Source organism: Triticum aestivum, chromosome 4B, assembly GCF_018294505.1.
Source record: "Triticum aestivum cultivar Chinese Spring chromosome 4B, IWGSC CS RefSeq v2.1, whole genome shotgun sequence".
Classification (NCBI taxonomy): Eukaryota; Viridiplantae; Streptophyta; class Magnoliopsida; order Poales; family Poaceae; genus Triticum; species Triticum aestivum.
In genome coordinates, this window is record NC_057804.1 from 300,555,574 (window position 1) to 300,563,051 (window position 7,478).

Here is a 7,478-nt window from a genome sequence, read left to right on the forward strand (position 1 = left end):
CATCGGACACGCTACGAGGAAGATCTGCGAAAGCTCCTGGAGAGCTTCGAATTCAGGTAAGCAACAGGTAATTAACACTCACATGCTTACTTTGCATGAAAAATGCCTTACCCGCTGCTATTTTCTTCACCGCCTCAATCTCCTGGAGGGCCTTGTAGGCTTCGGCCTTAGCGGCTTTGGCACTCTCAAGAGCCGTTGCAAGCTCAGACTCTCGAGTCTTCGAGCCACGCTCCAGGCTCTCATGTTTTTTCACGAGATCCTGGAGCTCTTGTTGTACCTCCGCCACCCGCGCCTCCTGTTTCTCTCGCTCGGTGCGCTCTGCGGCCGCATTTCGTTCGGCCGTGGCCACCGCCTCTTTCAGGGTCGCCACCTCATTGGTGGCCCCTGCAATACCCACGTTATCCTTGTCATTCTTTTTGCAACCAAAATCCTTTTCTGTAAGGTACAATTTTAATAAGGTGTAACTCACCTTCCTTGTCCTCGAGCTGCTTCTTGGCACGGCCGAGCTCGTTCTCGGACCGCTCGAGGTTTTCCTTCAAAGTATTGGCCTCCGCAGTCAGTGCGGCAGAGGTCAGCAGCGCAGCCTGCAATCCCATATTGACATATTTTTTATGACTCCTGCGTATATCTTTTTAGATCCTCAGTCCGGCTTTTCTTTCCGAACACCGAACCGAGCATCAGGGGCTACTGTCTATGCGGTACCATTTTATACATATCGAAATTCTTACCTCAAAGCCTGTTAGAAGGCTGCGGCAGGCTTTGGTCAGCCCGCTCTTGGCGAGCTGCACCTTCTGAATCACCGCACTCATAACAGTGCGGTGTTCCTCTTTGATGGAGGCGTCGTTGAGCGCCTCCTGCAAGTTATCCGGCGCCTCCTGCAAGTTATCCGGCGCCTCCGGTTGGACGGAGGCAGCCGGCGTCACGGTCTTGCCCTTCTTGCGAAGGGGTCGACCGCCGGACTCCGGAGCCACTGTGGGTTCCGGGGCCGAGTCCGGTGCAAAGTCCGGGAGGTTGTCCTGTGACACCTCCGGAGCCTCCTCCTCCTGGTGGGTCCCCTCCTGGGATCCCACCTCGGCATCGTCCGCGGCACAGGGGGTGGAGGCAGTCAGAAGAGAATCCATATCTGACGCACCTAAGGACCCGCTCGACGAAGCGGGAATATCATCCTTGGGCGGACTGCAGGGTTGTATGCGGCATTAGAAAGACATTATGTGGTGAAAAAGACAAACCTTGAAGTTATTCGGGAGTCCGGATACTTACGATCTCGCCAGAGGCTTGGCCCTTGGAGGTCAGTCCTCGTCGTCGTCACTGGCGTTGGTGGAGCAGTCCGGGAGAAGAGTTTTTCCCTTCTTGGACCCCTCGGCCTCCCTTGTTGGGGAGGCCTTCCTTTTCTTCCCTCCCCCCACTGGGGGAGAGGCTTTCTTCTTCTCCTCCTCGCCTTGGTGGGAGGAGTCGGCCTCGGATTCATCATCCGATAGCACCTGAAAACGGGAACTCTTTCGAGTCCCCGTGGCCTTCTTCTTGGCCTTCTTCTCCGGCACCACGTGGGGTGCCGGAGCCAGCAGCCCCGTTAGGCGGGCGTCCGCTGGGTCCTCTGGCAATGGGGCCGGACAGATAGTCCGTTCGGCCTTCGCCAGCCAGTCCTGTCAAAGGTAAAGGGAGTTTAGATCCCGCATAGAGTCAAACTATGGAAAACAAGTGGTGAAATCACATACCTCGTCAGCTGGACGCTGCAAGCGGAATCCGCGATCTTCGGTAGCGGATGCGGGAGCCTCGGCGCCTTTGAACAGCACCTTCCAGACATCTTCGTACGTAGTGTCGAAGAGCCCGCTCAGAGTCTGGTGCTGCGCCGGATCGAACTCCCACATGTTCAAGCCCCGTCGTTGGCACGGGAGAATCCGGCGGATGAGCATGACCTGAACTACGTTGACAAGCTTGAGCTTCTTGTCCACCAGCTTCTGGATACAGGCTTGGAGTCCGGTCAGCTCCTCCAAATCCCCCCAGATCCGGCCACTCTCTTTCCAGGAGGTGAGCCGTGTAGGGATGCCGGATCTGAATTCGGGGGCCGCTGCCCAATCAGGGTCACGCGGCTCGGTGATGTAGAACCACCCCGATTGCCACCCCTTGATGGTTTCCACGAAAGTGCCCTCCAACCACGTAACGTGGGACATCCTGCCCACCATGGCGCCTCCGCACTCCGCTTGGCTTCCCTTCACAACCTTCGGCTTGACACTGAAGGTCTTGAGCCACAAGCCGAAGTGGGGCTGGATGCAGAGGAAGGCCTCGCACACGACGATAAACGCTGAGATGTTGAGGATGAAATTCGGGGCCAGATCATGGAAATCTAGGCCGTAGTAGAACATGAGCCCCCGGACAAAGAGATGAAGTGGGAAGCCCAGTCCGCAGAGGAAATGGGGAAGAAATACTACCCTCTCATAGGGCCTGGGGGTGGGGATGAGCTCTCCCTCGTCGGGGAGCCGGTGCGCGATGTCGCTGGACAAATATCCGGCATCGCGCAGCTTCTGGATCTGCCCCTCCGTGACGGAGGAGGCCATCCACTTGCCCCCCGCTCCGGACATAGTTGGAGAAGGTTGAGGTGAGAAGTGCGGACTTGGGCGCTGGAGCTCGAGTTCGCGGAGATGGATAAGCCAAGGAGGAAGAAGGCGCAGGTAAAAGGGTTGGATCTTTATCCCCTTATATGGGCAGACAAAAACATGTGTCCCCACCGGCCTGGTAAAACTCGCTTATCTCCCAAGTGTCACAATTAATGGCGCGGTTGGGTGGCCCACGTTCGTATTGATGGGAATCCCGGAATAAGGGGAACACGATCTCTACTTCGACAAGACGTGCCAAGGAAACCGCCTCGCTAAATGCGCTGAGGTGATACAATAAAAACAATTCGAGTAAAGGCTTGGTAATGGTGTGACATCACGCCACAAAATACGTCAGCAGATTGAACTTGTGTAATATTATTCTCTCTACGGTGGTACGTGGAATTTATTTTTGCAGAGCTGGACACCATCCTGGTGTTCACAATCTTCTATAAATTATTCGGAGGAAGAACCCGCCTTGCAATGCCGAAGACAACATGCGCGCCGGACTCGTTGTCATTGAAGCCTGGTTCAGGGGCTACTGAGGGAGTTCCGGACTAGGGGGTGTCCGGATAGCCGAACTATCATCATCGGTCGGACTCCAAGACTATGAAGATACAAGATTGAAGACTTCGTCCTGTGTCCGGATGGGACTTTCCTTGGCGTGGAAGGCAAGCTTGGCGATACGGATATGTAGATTTCCTACCATTGTAACCGACTCTGTGTAACCCTAGCCCTCTCCGGTGTCTATATAAACCAGATGGCTTTAGTCCGTAGGACGAACAACAATCATACCATAGGCTAGCTTCTAGGGTTTAGCCTCCTTGATCTCGTGGTAGATCCACTCTTGTAACACACATCATCAATATTAATCAAGCAGGACGTAGGGTTTTACCTCCATCAAGAGGGCTCGAACCTGGGTAAAACATCGTGACCCTTGTCTCCTGTTACCATCCGCCTAGACGCACAGTTCGGGACCCCCTACCCGAGATCCGCCGGTTTTGACACCAACACCTGTCGTGTACAATTCCTTCAACCCTGCATCATTAGTAGTACTAGCAATGTCCTCAGATGAGGAATTAGTGATAGCAGAGGCAGGTGAAGAATTTGTAACAGTTGAAGCATTTGAACATTCAGGTGAAGAATTAGCAGATTCACGTTCAATGCACTTTAAGCATGGAAGAACAAATTCTTCTTGAGTAGCGCTGATTTGTTGAGCAAGTAATGAATCGCGATCCTTCAGAAGATCTTCATAACTCACTCTTAGTTTCTCAAGATCTTGCTTTCTTTAAAGAAATTCATAAGAAAGCTTCTCGTGATCAGATAAGAGAGTGTTATGATGACTTTGAAGATTGTCAAACTTAGACTGAAGTCTCTGAAGATTTTCAGTTAAGTCTTTAGTGCGGTCCATTTCTTCACCCAACATATCATCACTTTTGTCTAGCATGTTTTGAAGTTTTTCAATAGCCTTTTGTTGTTTCACAGCAATCTTAGCAAGTTTAGAGTAACTGGGCTTAAGATTTTCATCAGATTCATCCCCACTAGATTCAGAGGAGGGGTATTTTGTTACCTTGGCACCTTTTGCCATGAAGCAATAGGTGGGAGCGTAGTCATCATTGTCTTCATCAGCCTTGTTGGTGTGGTCAATTTCTTCAGAGTTGAAGATAGACTTGCTGACGAAAGCAGTAGCGAGAGCCAGACTCGCCACACCAGACTCTGACTCCTCAGATGCCTCCTCTTCTTCATGTTCCTCAGATTCAGCTTCAGAGTCCATTTCCTTGCCAATGAATGCCCGAGCCTTCTTGGAGCTACTCTTCTTGTGAGATGAAGACTTTGAGGATTTTGATGATGAAGATTTTGAAGATTTCTTCTTCTTCTTAGCGTCCTCAGAACTGTAATCCTTGTATTTCTTCTTCTTTAATTCCTTTTCCCATTGAGGACAATCCTGAATATAGTGACCAGGTTTCTTGCATTTGTGGCAGAGTCTTCTTTTATAGTCACTTGATGAGGAATCACTGCTTCTTGAGGATTTTCCAAAGCGACCATGTCTTGAGAACTTCTGGAACTTCTTCACGAGCAGTGCTAGCTCCTGGCTCAATTCTTCAGGATCACCAAGGCTACTACCAGAGTCTTCACATTCAGATTCAGACACAGCCTTGGCCTTCAGGGCACGTGGTTTGCCATAGCTTGAACCATAGAGATCTCTCTTTTCAGCAAGCTGGAACTCATGAGTATTTAGCCTCTCGAGGATATCAGCGGGATCTAGTGACTTGTAATCAGCTCGCTCTTGAATCATCAGTGCTGGAGTATCAAATGAGGAATCTAGCGATCTCAGCAATTTCGTCACCACCTCATGACCGGTGATGTCAGTGCCGCCAAGCGCTTGAAGCTCATTTGAGATGTCAGTGAGGCGATCGAAGGTTTGCTGAACATTTTCATTGTCGAGTCTTTTGAAGCGGTTGAAGAGATTGCGAAGAACGTCAACACGAGAGTCGCGTTGAGTTGAGACTCCTTCGTTTACTTTGGAGAGCCTATCCCAGATAAGCTTAGCAGTTTCCAAAGCACTCACTCTACCATACTGTCCTTTACTCAGATGGCCACATATGATATTCTTCGCTTGAGAATCGAGTTGCTTGAATCTCTTCACATCAGCAGCATTCAGAGAAGGTGTGACCGAGGGAACACCATTTTCCACAACATACCAGAGATCGTTATCAATTGCTTCAAGATGCATTCGCATCTTATTCTTCCAGTAGGGGTAGTCCGTGCCATCAAAGGTAGGACACCCAGCGGAGACCTTGATCATACTTGCGGTCAACATAACTAGAACTCCAGGTGGTTAAACCAAAATCACACAGAACAAGGGAGTACCTTGCTCTGATACCAATTGAAAGTGCGTTATATCGACTAGAGGGGGGTGAATAGGCGATTTTTATGAATTCTTCATTGAGGAATTTGCCGGTGAGGAAATTCCTTAGCGAAGAACTACTAGCAGCGGAATAAGTACTCAGAAGTAAGCATAACAGGATACAGACTTAGTCATCATGATGAAATGAAGACAAGCACAGAGTACAAAAAGCGTAAACACAGGATATCACAAGATGAAGACAAACAGACTAAAGAAATTGAACTAAGAAAATTGAGAAAATCTTCAGTCAAAGTCTTCAAACACAGATATGAACAATTACTCAACACAGTAATGAGGAAATGAAAGAGTTGAGGAAATAGAACCAGTAAGGTTGGTGAAGACAATGATTTGTTCGACCAGTTCCAACTGTTGTCTCAGTTGTACGTCTGGTTGGAGCGGCTGAGTATTTAAACTCGAGAACACGCAGTCCCGGACACCCAGTCGCTCAGCACGCAGCTCAGGACACCAAGTCCTCGCCATATTCTCCTTGAACTAAGATCACACAGATCTCGTCCAATCACTCTTGGTAAGTCTTCAGGCGACTTCCAAACCTTCACAGACTTGGTCACTCCGCAATCCACAATTTCTCTTGGATGCTCTAGACCATGACGCCTAACCGTCTGGAAGAAGCACAGTCTTCAAAGGTAACAAGCGTCGGATCCACGCAGGATCAATTTCTTCAGTGATGCTCAATCACTTTGGGGTTTGTAGGTGTTTGGGTTTGGGATTTTCCTCATTCGATGATTTTCGCTCAAAGTCCTCGGAGGATGGGTTGCTCTCAAATGACAAGTGTCAGTTTCTCTTGGAGCAGCCAACCAACTAGTGGTTGTAGGGGGCGGCTATTTATAGCCTAGGGAGCAGCCCGACATGATAAGACATAAATGCCCTTGTCTGATATGACCGTTAGGTGGATAAGATATTTTGGGACAGCTGGCGCGCAGCACAGCAACGGTCGGAAATTTGACTCTCAAATTCCTCAGGGCTATCATGTTCCTCACTGTGTAGGCAATCCGCGCTGGCGAATTCCTAACTCCTCAGTCAGAACAAATTCCTCAGCGACAAGAAGAACTTCGTCTCTGTCACTGAAGAAATGACTGAACTGTATGAGATTTCCAAAGGCTTCACTCGAAGGGTTTGGTAGGTGTAGGATTTTGAGTTGAGCATCACTTGGAAATTTTTCCTTAGTATTTCCTCGACCCCCTTTAACAGTACGGTGTTTCCTATGACTCAAGAAAGAGAAAAACAAAACTATGAAAACGAATGTCTTCAAGCTTCATATTCCTCGCATGAATATCAAGTCTTCATGGATACACCAATTTCTTCACTTTCAAAGTCTTCATGAAAGTCTTCAGAAATACCAAAGTCTTCAGTCGAAGATATACATTTTTAGGGGTCGACTTTGTCTGTAAATATAGAACTCCTTAGACTTATAGACCTGTGTACACTCACAAACGCATTAGTCCCTTAACCTATAAGTCTTCAATACACCAAAATCACTAAGGGGCACTAGATGCACTTACAGTAACGAGATTGAACTAGGTATTGAGATACCGACGATCGAATCTCAGGCAAGTAACATACCGATGACAAAGGGAACAACGTATGTTATTATGCGGTTTGACCGATAAAGATCTTCGTAGAATATGTGGGAGCCAATATGAGCATCCAAGTTCCGCTATTGGTTATTGACCGGAGACGTGTCTCGGTCATGTCTACATAGTTCTCGAACCCGTAGGGTCCGCACGCTTAAAGTTCGATGACGGTTATATTATGAGTTTATGTGTTTTTATGTACCGAAGGTAGTTCGGAGTCCAGGATGTGATCACGGACATGAAGAGGAGTCTCGAAATGGTCGAGACATAAAGATCGATATATTGGATGACTATATTTGGACACCGGAATGGTTCCGGGTGAGATCGGGATAATACCGGAGCACTAGGAGGTTATCGGAATCCCCCGGGGAGGTATATGGGCCTTAA